Source organism: Oxyura jamaicensis, chromosome 11, assembly GCF_011077185.1.
Source record: "Oxyura jamaicensis isolate SHBP4307 breed ruddy duck chromosome 11, BPBGC_Ojam_1.0, whole genome shotgun sequence".
NCBI lineage: Eukaryota > Metazoa > Chordata > Aves > Anseriformes > Anatidae > Oxyura > Oxyura jamaicensis.
This window is the reverse complement of record NC_048903.1, coordinates 20,737,925-20,752,481: the sequence shown is the minus strand read 5'-3', so window position 1 is coordinate 20,752,481 and position 14,557 is coordinate 20,737,925. Positions and strand designations below refer to the sequence as shown.

Sequence of the window (14,557 nt, the reverse complement as noted above, 5' to 3'; positions counted from 1 at the left end):
TCAACGTGAATGGCAGTGGAGAGGCTGCGCCTGCAGCCCCACCCCAGTGGTGTTGGGCATTCTTCAGAAGGATGCTCCAGCCCTGTCAGCCAGGACTTGGTTGAAGGACAAACGCAGCAGACATCTGCCTTCAGGAGAGGACCCCAAGAGGCTGGGGCCGTGCACCCAACCCTGGCCAACTGCCAGGACGGTGTGTGAAGACAGCGCTGCACCGACACTGCATCCGAGTGGGACAGGGCCTCAGTAAAGTCCTCCACTCCCTCCAGGAGTGTGCAAGACTATCAATGAAGCAAAAGTTTAAATTGCCCTGGAATTCACACTCAGAACATCCCCAGGTGCCACCTGCATTTTGCTGGCCAGCGCTCTGCTCAGCGCCCTCCAGGCCCCATCAGCCCCATCACGGCAGAGGCCATGCAGCGCCCTGGCAGCACGCACGGGCTGGGCTGGACGTGTCTTAGCAAGACACCAGCTCAGCTGTAAGTAAAGTTTCAACTTGATCGGAGACTGTCCCAACTGGTTAATGGCCCTCCTCTTTTTAAATGCAGATTTGAACTTTTCACCCAGGGTCAGGCAGCTGGAGCCCGGCCGGCCCCAGCAGGGACCGGGCTCCAGAACCACCCTGCCCCAGCGGGTGCGCAGCGAACACCTCCCCAACCCAGCCCACAGGGTGCAAGAAGGCCCCGGGTGGCTGCTGGCAGTGCCAGAAGGCTCCCTGTGTCTGCAGCTCTGCTGGGGAAATTCGCACCTCAAGATGTCCAAGAGTGACTTGGACAGGCTGTCCTGACCTCGGCACAGTCAGGAGGTGCTTGGCAGAAAGCAGAGAGTTAAGGACAGCCTTGTGGGAGGCCCATCCCTGAGCAAGAATGAGCCATTTCACTGCGGGCTCCACATCAGGTTCTCAGAGCCACAGCTAAACCAGACTGCTACAGCCCAGAGCACAGCCCAACACTTGCAGCTGGTGGTATGAGACAGCCATCCCCTGAGATTGTTACTGCTCAAAGCTGCTACTCGGGGAAGTGCATCACCTGCTTTTCCAGGGAGAAGACGAGATGTTCAGCTGCTCGTTAAGTTGAACAGGTATTTACGTCTTACCGCTGTTAGGAAAGTATTTGGAACAGATTTTTAAAAGAGCAACGCCGTTACAGTAACGGAACGTGAATGCCGGTTCTGCAGGTGACAACGGCCAAGTCGCTCACGGTGCCACCCAGGCACGGACTGGTGCCAGGGAAACACCGCGGCAGCACCAGTGCTGGCAGGGGGCACAGCCAAGGCCCCGCGCCGCCTCCCCCCCGCCCCGGCAGCGCACCGTGCGCCCAGACCCCACGCGGAGGAGCAGGCAGCCAGCACACACCGCTCCCATCGCCTCACAGGAGCGGCAGCCCAGCTGCACCAAGTGACACCTCCGTCCCTGCTCTCCACAGCGAGAGACGAAGAGTCTCTGAGCGTGGCACAGGCTGCGTGGCTGCCAGCCCGCTGGTGCTCCACGAGCCACCACACCACCGAGTGCAGGCACAACCATCCTCACACCAAGTCACCGGGCACACTGCAAACGAAAGGGAAAAGGTACGAAGATGAAATGAAAAGATACAGATCAACCAGAAGGGAAAGATACAAAGACAGGAAACCCCTGAGGAGGCCAGCAAGCAGGGAGCACGGGGAAAAAAATCACTAAGTTCTGGTGATTTATTGAAACGTTTATTGCTCGTTACAGATGCTGTGTTGGAAAGTTTTTATCTGAACCTTTCAGGGAAAACGTCTCAATGAGCTGGACTTCAGGACGCCTCCTCCACCACTGAGGAACGCCCCCAGGGTCAGCGGGACACCAGCACGTCCTAGCTCACAGATCGCTGCCAGGCACCAGCGGCCCACAGCACACGGCTTTGCAGCCACGTCAAGCCGTCTTCACACCAAGAGGTTCTCAGCCAGACCAGCAGGATTGGAGGCCTCTGCTTGGAAGTCGCCACTTTTCTTATTCCAGACCCAAAGCATCTCCAGGTGGGGCTCACTGAGCACCAAGGCTGGCAGACGGACAGACTCACGTGGGCAGCCCGAGGCAGGCACAGTGAGCACCAGGGATGCTTGATGCTCGACTCTTCCAACGCTTGGGAGCCCATGGGCACCGTCCCAGCTATCGCCCAGCTGCAAACCCCTTCTGTTCCCTCCTTCCAGCCCATCTGAGGCAGGCGGCCACAAGACCTGCCTGCAGGACAGAGCAAAGCCACCAGCTCAGCTTTACACCAAGCGCTGCACAGCCTTCCCTGAGCCACGCCAGCAGGGGAAGCCCTGTCCTGGAGCAGACAATTACTGCTACCTGTGGCCCTGTGACAGCTCTCCTGCAGGAAGAACATACGCTGCACAGAAAAGTCCAGAAACAAAAAGGAGAGGAAGGGGCAGGGGGAAGGCATCTGCCTGTCAAAGCCTCCATGAACACTGCTACGAAAAGCAGCAGAGCCTTGCCACAGTGGATGAGCTTTAAAAAACACCCATGACAAGTGTGGTAGGAGAGTTTCGTACACCAGGAATAATTGCCTCTCCTGGAGCTTTAATCATCAGGGTTGCTACGAGAAACTGACTTTTCTCCCCTTGGATTAATCAAAACCATGTTATTCAGCATGGCAGCAGGACAGGTCTGCAATTCCACGTCCCTTCGCCTTGCAGGACGTAAAATGGAAAAGTAAAAGTAAAGGCGGGGAAAAACACATCATCTCGGTCTGAAACCCAACCAATGATGAACACCACTGGGTTTAAGAGGTTCTTCAATGCAAAGGGTGTTACAGCAGGAAACCAAAATAAAGTACTCTACCAAAACTCTTTCATTTTGTAGCCGTGAGGGTGAAAATACGTGGCAATCAGGGCTTCAGAAACAGGGTAAAAGACTCTTGACCAGCCAGCTACCACTTCTAGTCACTTTCACATCAGGCTGCAGAGCTCCGTCCTTAGGAAAATCCCCCTCTTCTTGCTGAATCCAAGGCTGGAGAAGTTACTCTATCACACCATAAACTCACTCTTCCACAATCCCACAACAAAACAACAAGGCTCTAAACATTAGCACGGTGGAAAAGACTGAAGAGACAACCTAGGGATAAAATTTCCGCTGCTGACTTTTCAGTGGCCTCACACGTTACTTGCTTCCTTCCCAGTATCTAGGTGGGACCTCAGAATGTCATATTCCATTTAAGGTGTTTTATTGCCCAAAGAACTTGCAAGCTAACTAGCATGCAAATACAACATGAAAATCAGTAAACAGAGCCAAGAGTCTAAAATACAGAGCCTCGTGCACAGGCTGTCAGCACACAGAGCCCGGGGACAGAACCCCTGCCCCAGCCAGGCGGGGACGGTGCCGCCCCTGCCTCTGCAGCAATCAGAGGCTGCAGCAGACTCAGGCTCCTCTGCTCTGCCCGGGCCCTACCTTCCAGGGTGAACACAAAGGCTTAACAACAACTAAAGTTCTGACGCAGTAACCGTGAAAAAGGCTTGGCTTGAAGGCAGAAAGGAGGAAGGGAAGGATGAGCAAGCAGAGCAAGAAGTGGCAGCAGCACAGGATACTCGCAGAACTGCCCAGGCTCCCCAGCCCCTCTGCTCCCCAGTGGGGGGCTCCGCAGCCCCCCTGTCGCCTGCCCCTGGGCGCTGTGCTGTACCCCACCTCCTGCCTCCGGCCCTGAGCACAGCGAGCAGCTCATCGGCACGCAAATTCACGGCTCCGGCAAAAGCAAACACCTGCGCAGACCGCAAAAAGCGAGACGGAATGAAAGACTACAAGGAGCAAAATCCTCAAGTCCAAGCTAGCACACAGACACGCTGTTCCCGGGAAGAGGAAATGCCTGCCTTCCCCTCCCCAAAAGTGAAAATCCAACTCCACGCTGATGTCAAAGGCCAGCAGTTCCCACTCCATCCTTGTCATGTCCAGGTCACCAGACAGGCCTTTGGAGCCTCTTGTCTGGCGAGAGTCATTCATCCAATCGCAGCTAATGCTCTCCACCTCGACATTAAAAAGCAAACAGTGCGCCCGTCCAGGGAGGGAGGGCGGCTTGGTTTTCCCCGTTTTTCCCCGTCCACAAAGCAACAGCCACCGGGGCCAGCCGGCAGAACGTGCCCGCAGCACGTTGCTCGCCAGGCCCGTGGAGGCCGTGGATCAGGCGGCCGACCCCGGGGAGCAGCCGCGGGGCCAGGCCCGGGCTCCACGCACCCAGAGCCCGCACCCAGGGCCCGGCGGCACCCGGCAGCCACGTGCTGCTGCGGGGGGAGCGGGGGGCAGGTCAGACACCCGAAATGGGGAGAATAAAGACCTTTTGCTGCAGCTCCAGGAAGCAAAGAGAAAAAACGCTAATTAACTCAGCAGCAAGTTGTTAGTATTTGCATATAAATGCAGCCACAAATCATTACAAACAAGCTAGGACAAGCCAGGCCCATTAGCATATACAAATCCAGCCCGGACGGCCGTGCTAGGTGGGTCGCAGAGTGGAGGCAGGCTGCCAGCCTCCTCCTGGGGGGGCAGGAGGGAGAGGGGCCTTATCTCGGCGAACACTCCCATTACCAGCAGCAACAGAAGCCACAGGGACAAGGTTTCTTTCCATATTAGAAAACAAAACAAAACACAACCACACACGTTAAAAAAAAAAAAAAAAAAAAAAAAAAAGGCAACAAAGGAATGGAATAAATTCTCCAGTCTCACTTAAGAGCAAAGTACCAGCACCCCTCCCATGCACCCCTCGCCCCCCGCCTGCTGCGGCGGCCAGAGCCAGACACACCACGGGAGAGGCACCTGGGCGATGCCTCTCGGTCCAGCCACAGCGCTCTCGTCCCAGGGAGCGTAAAGGCAAAGGGCAAGCATTGAGGGGAACCTGGAGACCCATCGGCTTGATTCCCTGAGACGCTGTGCACCTGCAGGAGCCTTCTCACCAGGGCTCTTCCTCCAGGGAGGATGCAGGAGGCAGCACGGATCATAAATAACCAGTCCCACACCTGGGACGCTGGAAGAACGTCCCAAAGCCAGAAACAGTAAAAATGACTTGAAGCATCCAGGGCTACTGCTGCAGCTCTGCAAGCTCACCCTTCCAAAAGCCAGAACAAAACCAGTCTGCTTTATCACACTGCCTTTCAGTGGAGCTTGCCTCCCTGCTCCTGAAGCTCCTGGCACTTCTGGGGCACCAGCAGCGCTGCAGCTCTGCCCAGCTGCACAGCCTGGGTCCTCCCCAGTGCCTGCTGAGGATCGGACAGAGTCTGATCGCTTTGCATTTGCTCACTGCCTACCAATTCATTTGTTGCCACAGAAAGAGACTCACTATTGTAAGAAATTCACTATTTTTCCTCTCACAAAAAGCCAAAGCCTACAAGTCCACTGTTCTGAGGGGTTCTGCTTGTTCTGCCCCCCTCCAACTAGCATCTTAGGATTTAAAAGAAAACTCGAGCAATTACCAGTTTACATCAAGGCTTAAAAGAAAAAAATTCCACTTTCTAATTTTAAACAGGAAACTCTCCCTGGCAAGATCCCAAGAACCCTTCCACAGCGACTTTTATTAAATGCAAGTTTCTCGTCACTGTAACTCGGAGCGGTCTGTCAGCTCTAACAAAGCAAACCGGCAACGTCCCGACTCTGCAGCGTCCTGGGACTGCCCACTTCTCCCCCAAGCATCATACGGAGCCCCTCCATAAATGGGAAACATCCACTGAACTATGCCCAGGCAGGCATTTTCAAAACAGTGTTTAGAAATTCATTACCTCCTTATCTGCAGTCAATGAGCATGCCTGGTTTCTTAGAGAGGCTGCAGCATGACACAACTAAACAGGAGCCAAGTTTGAACAATCAAGCAAGATGGAAAGAATGAGCTTCTCCACCACAGCAGATATTACACACCTAAATGGTTTTAAGAGTATTAAAGTTGAAATATTCTAAACCAGATTTTTTTTTCACCTGAATATAAAGAAATCACAAAAGCTTCTCACAGCAGCTCCTACTCTCGTGTCCTTCACCACCTGATTTAGAAACCATCCTTCTTGTTCAACCTCTCGAGTATGTGTTTGCAGGAGTAATGAGTCCTGGCTTGGAAGGCAGTTGTTAAGCTCACATTTTCACTCTGGGGTATAAAGTTTTCTTCACTAATGACTTTGTACAGAATAAACCACTAAGAAATCTTCAATCTGTAGCAACAATCAGAATCTGATGGCTTTATACAGGAATTGCTCTTTAATGACCAGGAAAATGGGCATCTATATAAAGATGTCCATTACTGTTGGAGGACAAAGCTGAAGTGATGTGAAACTGAGCTGAATGTTGTACCGATGTAGCTAAATCACTATAGCAACTGATGGAGGTAAATTAGTGCAACACCCTACATGGACATCCGAGCATCAGCCAAAGGAGGACGCGATAAAGCCCTGCACACAAGCAAGCGTGTCCACGGGCTGGGGCTGCATCTGTTTATCCCCGTCTGAAACGTTTCAACAAACCTGGTAGAGTTTTCTCACTTGGGCCTGTCTTATCACACAAGTTCAGCTCTGAGTCAATAAAAGAGAGCCCTTTGCTGCCGCAGATAGCAGAAAAGCATCAGTGGTCCCGATGGGCTCCAGTCCAACACGACGTTTGCACAAAGCCGTACCCAGCACTGTCGGGTGTGTGGCACTGCGCCGCGCTACCGCAGGCCATCGCGTCTACACGCAGGCGGACGCCTCACCTCGAGCGAGCTCCCCGTCAGCCTTTGGTCTTCAGATGTGTATTGCTGTGCAGTCTAAACAGCCTTGACTTACAAAGACAACAGGAATACTATGCAAACACAGCTGACATCCAGGAGCAAAATCCAGCCCCAGTGTAACCTGCCATCAGGGAGAAGAACATGACATGTGCTGGCCGAGGCAGCTCTCGGCTGTCACCGGTGGCCTGCGCGTCCCCCTGCCATCCCCTCCACTACATTTAATTATATTCCAGGGTGCTACAGTGCTAGGAGAGATGTGAAAGACTGCTTCTATGTGTTATCTTGCAATTGCTTAAAAAAAAAAACAAAAAACAAACAAACAAAAAAAACAAAGTTTTAAAACCTGCAGCAAGTGTTTGTTTTATAACTGCAAAGAACACTGAATAGAAGAGCGAAGGGTTCAAAAATGACCGGGACTATCAGAATCCTAAAGATTGGAAGTCTCTGGGTCAGTCTGGCTGGAGAGACAGGAAAGAGGACATGGAGACACTCAGTTAATGAACGCCTTGGAGAACAGGAGACAGCTCCTTCAGAGCAACACTGACCACTGCTACTGCAGAAGACCAGAGGGAAGCAAAGATTTTATTTATGTATTTAAGGGGACCAAAACAGAAGTAATCTAGGCTAAACAGATGCTCTGACATGCTTGCCTTTGGCAGGAGTGGGAGGTAGTGACAGAAATCAGTGGGGCACAAAACCTGCAGCAGAGGTTTGCAGAAGCACAGCTGGAGCTGCACAGGTGCAAGACACGGCACTGCCCATGGGCCAGAGCTCAGCCTGCAAACAGCCCAGCTGCACACGTGCTCCAGAGGGAAAGTTGCTGGAGAAACTCATGATTAGAGGCAGGAAACCCCACACGGCCGAGTGCGGAAGAATTGCCACTGCAGATTTTAGCAATTCCTGTCTGCAGCCACAAGCAGAGCTGCTGGCTCCCGGCAGCCAGGGCCCCAGATGGGGAAGAACCTTCGGAGGGGCTCGGCTCCCCCTTCCCAAAGAGCTGCTGCAGGGAGAGCCCTGCAAGGCTACGCAGAAATCCTCAGAGTTACACTGCACTGTACTCCTGAAAGGAGGAGAGAGAGAAATAAAAGGAAGAGACAAAGAAATAAAAATCACCAAAGGCACTGCCTTCTACAGCAGCCCTATACCAGCTGCATTCAGGCCCTATTTCAACACACACTGTAAGCTCACACGGTAGCAAAAGAAACAGCCCCTGCTATCACTGGTGGGGAAGGGCACTCTTTCCTGCTCCTGCACTACCCCCACTGTGTTTCAGCACAGTAGTTTCTGCAGTGACACACCGTATCACACGATTATTTCAAATTAAAGGGAAGCTGGAAAAAAAAAAAAAAAGAACAAAAAAGACAGAGGAAGCTTTTTTTTTTTTTCTCCCCTCCTCTCCTTTGGCAGAGTTTTTCTTACCCAGGCCTCTTCCCTAAACTACTTCCCTATGCCACCGCACCAAAGTCCTGTGCCAGCAAAAAGAAAAAGCATTCAAGGCAGGACTGCTCTAAGCAGCAGTACTGGCTTCAAACACATGCAAAAACTATGGCCTCTGCAACACTTCTTGCCTCTGACTCCTCTTACCCCTGCGTAATAACACAGGCAGCGCTCAGCTCTGCAAGAGATTTCCTTGCCAAGTCTCTGTATACATGAGTAAATGACAAATTCATGCATGCGAATGCAGCTTGACTTTCTCACCATGGTATAAACCTGCTTGCGGACATTCTTATTTTGGTTTGAAATCAACTAGCTTTGGTACAGCTTATAACTGTTTCCAATTCAATTAAGCCAAACTAAAATAAACCATTCTTGAACTGAAAATAATGTCCACGGGGCATTCTAATGTGTAAGTATTTCCTTTGAAAAAAATAATAATAAATCAACGCAAACTTTTCTAAGTAGGAAGGTTTGCTAGTAAGATGAGCATATTTGTTATGAAAATCTTTGAAACAGAATTAGAAACCAAGCACAGCTTTTCACAAGACACTTTTAGAGCTGAATTGTATTGTTTATTTAAGACAGTTAAAAGGATATCACCAGCGTGAAATGAAGTCAACTTCAAAGTCACACAGTTTCAAGTCCTAAACATGCCACAGCAATCTCATTTTAAGAAAACACATGCTCTATTTTTGTTAAGTGTTTCTCTTCCTCTGCTGTGCAAGAGGCTCATACAAGGAAGAAGGAACCTTCAAACAAAACAAAACACATTTACACTCAACACAATGAAATTGTTAAAGAACAAAACCTGTCCTCTCTGTTGCAGTACCCAAAGTAGCTGCTTCTACCAAGACAAGCCCTTTTGTACCATTATCTGCTCTAGTGAACCATCTGCACTGTGTAACTGAGTCCTGCTTTATTTCTAGTTGTCAAAAAGGCATGAGCAATCCCCGAAAGTAGTGACAAACATCAACTTTGCAGCACTGTATCCTTGCCGTACACCTCTATCCAGGCCTCAGGGAAGCCAGAGCATTGTCCTGGGCCAGCGCTGGTGAGCTTCCACAGACGGACGTGATCACCAGGACCCATCCACAGAGCCCCCACGAGCAACCCCTGCTCCCACCAGGGTCCTGAACCCAAACACCGTCGGCCCCAGCAGAAGCCCAGGAAAGCCAGAGCCCAAAGCTGAAGGCACAGAACGAATCCTGCAGCAAACAAGAACTTTGCTCCCAAGCCCTACTCTGCCAGTTTGTCTCTATCGAGGTGGCACTTCCCTGCCTGCCTCGCAGAGCGGTGACTGCAGAACTTGCTCCCTGCTTCAGGTGAGCCACTGCTGCCTTGTGCCCAGCAGGTCCAAACCCTCTGCAAGCTCCATGAGGCATCCAGCTCCTTCGGCACAGGCCAAGGCAGGCGGTGAGAGGGAGGTGGCCTGCTCGTGTTCTTTGCTTTCTGTAATGAACTGCACACTTGGCTATTTCTTCCCTGGTCTCGGCAATTCAACAGGCTGTGCCCTGCACTGTCCCTCCCCTTCTCACCAGAAGAGGCCAAAACGTGTTTTTGACAGAGGACTGAACACAGCAGACAGCTGCCTCAGTGCTGAAAACCAGCAGCAGCGAAACCACACGATGCACAATCTCTAGAGCATAGCCACGGCTCCTTGCAGGATCTCCTCAAAAGCATCTCACTAATCATCGCTGCTTCAGGGGCTTGGTACCCAGAAGCACGGCGGCGCTGTGATGAAGACGGCTGAAGGAAGAAAAACCAGAGTCCTGACATCCAGGTCCTGCCTCAAGTGACCAGATCATGTTTTACCAGATGGATGGAAACCTCTTCTCCAGACAGCATCCATCACCACAGAGACGTGGAGTGACGTTACCCAGAGAAGCACCAGTGAACGAACAGTTGGCTGGGATGCTCCCGGTCATGTCGCCAACTGCACTAGGACCTCGCAGGGGGCTTCTGGCAACCTGGTCCATGGCCCCAGCACAGCTGGGAGCCCTCAAGGGAGAAGCGAGTTACATTCCCCCTGCCTGCACACTGACCCCAGCCCGCGCTCCGCAGCACAGAGCTAAGCCTTCCTCTGCGCCTTGTTTTGAGCAATTCCCCAGGCACTTTCAGAATTTTGCTCCGTTGCTTAAACATCTGCAGTTTCAGGTGGAACCGCTGCAAGCCTGCCATGAAGGGAGCTTTTCATGCAGGGCTGCTCTGGCACCAGACCCACCTGGGGAATTTCCAGGATCTCATGCAAACCTCCAGGACTTCCATTCTGCTCAAAATAACAAGGAAACAGGGGAGAGACTGCTTAAAATAAGACAGCCAAGGAAAAACTCCATGGCAGCTCTTTCAGACAGCCCCTGCCACTGGCCAAGCAAATGGTTTCTGAAACAGCTGCAGGCACGGGGTGGTGAGGTACCCCCAGGGGCCAGGCATCCTCGGCCAGCACGCAGCACACGTCCCACTCCACGCAGAGCACGCGGAAGGCACAGAGCATGCGGCACTGCCCGGTGCACCCCGCCTGCCCTCCTCCAGCACCAGCCGGCCCCACGGGCTCTTCTCCTCCTTCCTTACCCCACAGCCACCAGCACAGCTCAGCTTCCAGCCCACGCCTCCAAGCAGCTCTCCTGCGGTACAGGAGCCAGCACAACTCCTGGATGAGCTCATCCTGAGGAACACGAGTTCAGAAAGTACACCTGCTACGATTTCACGTTGCACTGCTGAGACTCGGAGCCTCTAAAACAACAAATGCTGACACACCAGTGCGGTGCGCTCCAGAAAGGCACAGCAACAGGAAGGATGAGGAGATGCTACCAAAGGAACACCGGCCGCCCACTTCTCCAGCACTGGAGCACAGGTTTGAGGCACGACCCACCTCGTGGAGTTGTCCAGGCCCCTCCAGGAGAACCCCTCTGCCCCCAGGCCGACTCCTTGGCCCCACGGGTGCTCCTGAGCCCCCAGCCCAGGCACCCGCTTCCTCTCCCCATCCCAGCAGCAGTGGGTGCATCACGGAGCTGACGAAAAACCCGGCTCAGGCGGTGAGATTCACACACATGCAACCCCTACGCAAGGAAAGGTCAACAAAACCAGGACTCCAGGCATCTGCTTGTACCAAGCCTACGGAGTAAAGGCCTGCAACAACTGCAAGCAGTAACTGTGCCCACCGCAAGTCAGGGAAACAGGACACATGCCAAGAAGCCCGGAGGTACGGCCATGCACCCGAGAGGCAGGTAACGCGCGGCTCTGCCGCCAGCTGTGCACGGAGCTGCCGCCACGAGGTATCAGCACAGCTGCGTCACCCCAGCTGGGCACCCTCCTCTTCTGAGATGCCAGGACAAAATCCCGCAGCACATTCAAAGCGTTGGGAAAACAAGCAAGTCTACAGAATGAATTCATTCTCTATGTATAACATGGACAGAGGAGGAAGGGACATCCTCCTCCCAGACCTCCTGCACAATCACAGCTAGAGCCCTACAGCTCCAGGTAGGAAGGTATTTATGTATGTACCTGAAAGCAGCAGGAGAAAGCATAACAGCTTGTGCATTGTCTGGAAGGAGAAAAAAAAGGAGAAAGTAACAGAACAAAATTGAAGGATGTCACAATGCTTTTGGAATTTAAGATACGTTATGATTTTTCATAATAAACCCCCACTTACAGTCTCTGCATGTGAACCAAGCATTATCCCATTTCATACTCCAGCTGAGGCAAACATTTGGTGGCTTGCCCAAAGCCAGCGTCAGAACTAAAACGGATCCTCTGACTTCCAAACAAGCTCACAGTGTTAAGCTGCTTTTAACTGTACGAAGATGAAAAACAGCCAGAAGAAAGGAACTTGGAAAGGAAATATGCAAAACTAAAAGGGACAAAATTAACAGGAGAAAACAAAAGAGGACAAATTTAGGCTCAGACATCTGTAGGAGCTTTCGAGGAGCGAACGCACCAACGCTGCAGGCCTGTCTCCACGAGGAAAGGCTGGGATTCCCTTTCCTCAAAACCGAAGGCGAAAAAGCCGACTGCAGCAGCATCCTGCAGGAGCCAGCAGCGCCCCGAGCCCTGTGAGTTGAGGGCGAGGATCCATGAGGCTCCTTTCACCTCCGGCGGCTGCGGCAGGGCCAAACAACGCCCAGGCCACCGGTCCGTGCCCCTCGTCCCCACCACCGCTCCAAGGAAGGGAAAATCCCCTCTCCCTTCCCCCAGCGCCGGAGCTGCTCTGCCCAGTGGCACGGGCGTCCGGCTCCAGCTCCCAAGGGCCACCGCTGAAGCGCTCTTCCCGCTGCTGGCTCCTCCTAATAGCTTTATGTAAATCACACTCGACTCTCGCAATTTGCCAGCGTGCATTACACTGGGGGGGCCGGGGGGCGCTTCGCGTTAGACATCAACAAAGCAGAAGGTTAATTTGAAACTCACAGCCCCGCTGCTGCGCGCTCGGCTCTCCCTCGCCCTCCCTCCCCGCTCTCCTTTCTGTGCAAAGCCTGACATCTACAGTTCTGTCTGGCACAGTCAGGGGCTGCTCATCGGAAATGCACGCAAGGACACGGGTACGGCGGCCAGGCGCTCCCGCTCCTCCGGGCAGCGCGCAGCCGCTCCGAAGGGCTTTGCGGGCTCCCGGATCAGGCAGCCACAAAGCAGCCTCAGGCCAGAGCAAGGGGCGCCCGGCACCGCTCCTCAGAGGGCTCTGAAGAACCACGATGGTGCGCGGTGCCACCACGCCAGCTCATCGGCAACCAGCTCCCACCACCACGTATCGACAGCTAACGTTGTCGAACGGAGAGAACCTAAGGAGAGCGACGGCCTCATCGTGTCGTCTCAGCAGCTGGATGCAGGAACTTATCGGCACCGAAGCACCTCAGGGGCAACCCTTCTGCTCTGCTTCTGGGGTGTCCCAGCTTCTGCAACACAAGAGGTACAGGTGAAACACGCAAGCTGCTGTGCACAGCCTGCATTCAGAACGCCTTCAACCTGCAGGAACAGCTCTGAGCAGCGAGCCCTGTAACCCACAAGCCTGTGACACCGAGCAGCTCTGTGCTCCGAGCACTCCCCCCACTTGGCCTCCTGAGCTGGCCTCCAGGCCTTCTAGCACGCTTTCCCATCACGCAATATCTCAACAAAAATACCTTGATGAACGATCCCAAATGACACGCACCTGACCTCAACTCAGCTGGCTGCACCTGTACGCCCTGCTCAGCTCCCTTCTTTGGGGACAGGGAATCCAAAAACTATCAGCCCATCACCAGACACCACAGCCACTCAGGAAACCTGGCGATCCCACCTAGTGCGGTCAAGCACCTCACCACCATGTTACGGTGAGCATTTAAGTGCACGCTCTGAATTCTCTGCCGAGCATCGTGCTGTTTGTGCAAGGCAGTGGAGAGAGGAGGGTTAAAACCCCTGCCACCGACCCCAGCCATTTCGGAGCCAGGCGAGCACGGCCACGAGCCCGACGCCAGCCCAAGGCACGTTGGGCACCTCGCTCGGCGGGGTCCTGCGGTGGCCCCGAGGTGCTGTGGGGACGCCGTGGGGTCAGGAGCCGCTCCTGGAGCGTGACTGCTCCCCCCAGGCAGGGACTGGCTCTCCACAGGTTTGCTTGTGCCATCAAAACAAACATTTACTGAGAGCTAACGTGCTGCAGGCCGCGAAGGCTCAACTTTCCCAGATACGGGGTGTGGGGAGGATGGGAGAAAACCTCTTAGCAGAGCTGCTAAATGCATCGGCTGCTCCAGCATCAACTCCCATCAAAGGCACCAGAATAACTCAGCCCTTACAAGACTTAAGATCTAAAAGCCAAGGGACTACAGGGATGGCACCTTCCTACTCCCCAGCAACGTGAACCGCAGGATTCAAATCACTAGGAAATGTTTGTTTTCTGGGAGAAGGGGGGAAATTACTGCTGCTCCGCTTTGCCTTTTATTATCAAGAGGCATGTTTGGCCCTTGTGACATAATGAAATTACAATCAACAGCCAAGTATCTTCCTCACGGCAGCAAACCCAAGGGCGAAGCAGGGCTGCTGGCGGCGGAGGAGAGCTCTGGACAGAGGCCGTCCAGCGGCCTCCTCCAAGCCAGCGCCTCCGCTGCAGGCAGCTCCGTGCTGCTGCCGGGCAGGGCCGCACCGCGCCGCGGGCTTCCAGCCCCGGCCAGGAGCCATTTCAGATGGGAACCAACTTTTAACAATATTTACGCTCCGTCTCTGAAAATACACAGAGCGCGCACCTGGCGCGGAGCACCGCCGCTCGTCAGCCGGCGGTTGCTGTGGAGATGAACACCCACCTCCCCGCGCCGACAGACGGACACGTCCGTCCGGCACAGCAGATGCTGCCCAACCCCAGCGGGACCCGCAACATCTGGGGGGAGGACGAGGAGGAGGAGGAAGAACACCAGCAGAAGCTGGTGCCTGGCTCGCTGCCGGCCCCACCGGGCAGGTTGGGAGCAGACACGGGC

At 53.7% G+C, this 14,557-nt stretch overlaps 1 protein-coding gene across 2 annotated transcripts in view; it reads right to left on the bottom strand.

The window, feature by feature from the left end:
• Positions 1-14,557, bottom strand: part of ZFHX3 (zinc finger homeobox 3) — a 475,206-nt gene that overhangs the window by 150,214 nt on the left and 310,435 nt on the right. The window contains exon 1 of one of the 2 annotated variants that reach the window (XM_035336636.1): positions 12,896-14,548. The exons of the other annotated variant lie outside the window; for it this stretch is intronic. The gene's annotated coding sequence lies outside the window, so the exon portion shown is untranslated. Of the gene's footprint in view, positions 1-12,895; positions 14,549-14,557 lie in introns of those variants that run through there. 2 annotated transcript variants of the gene reach the window in all.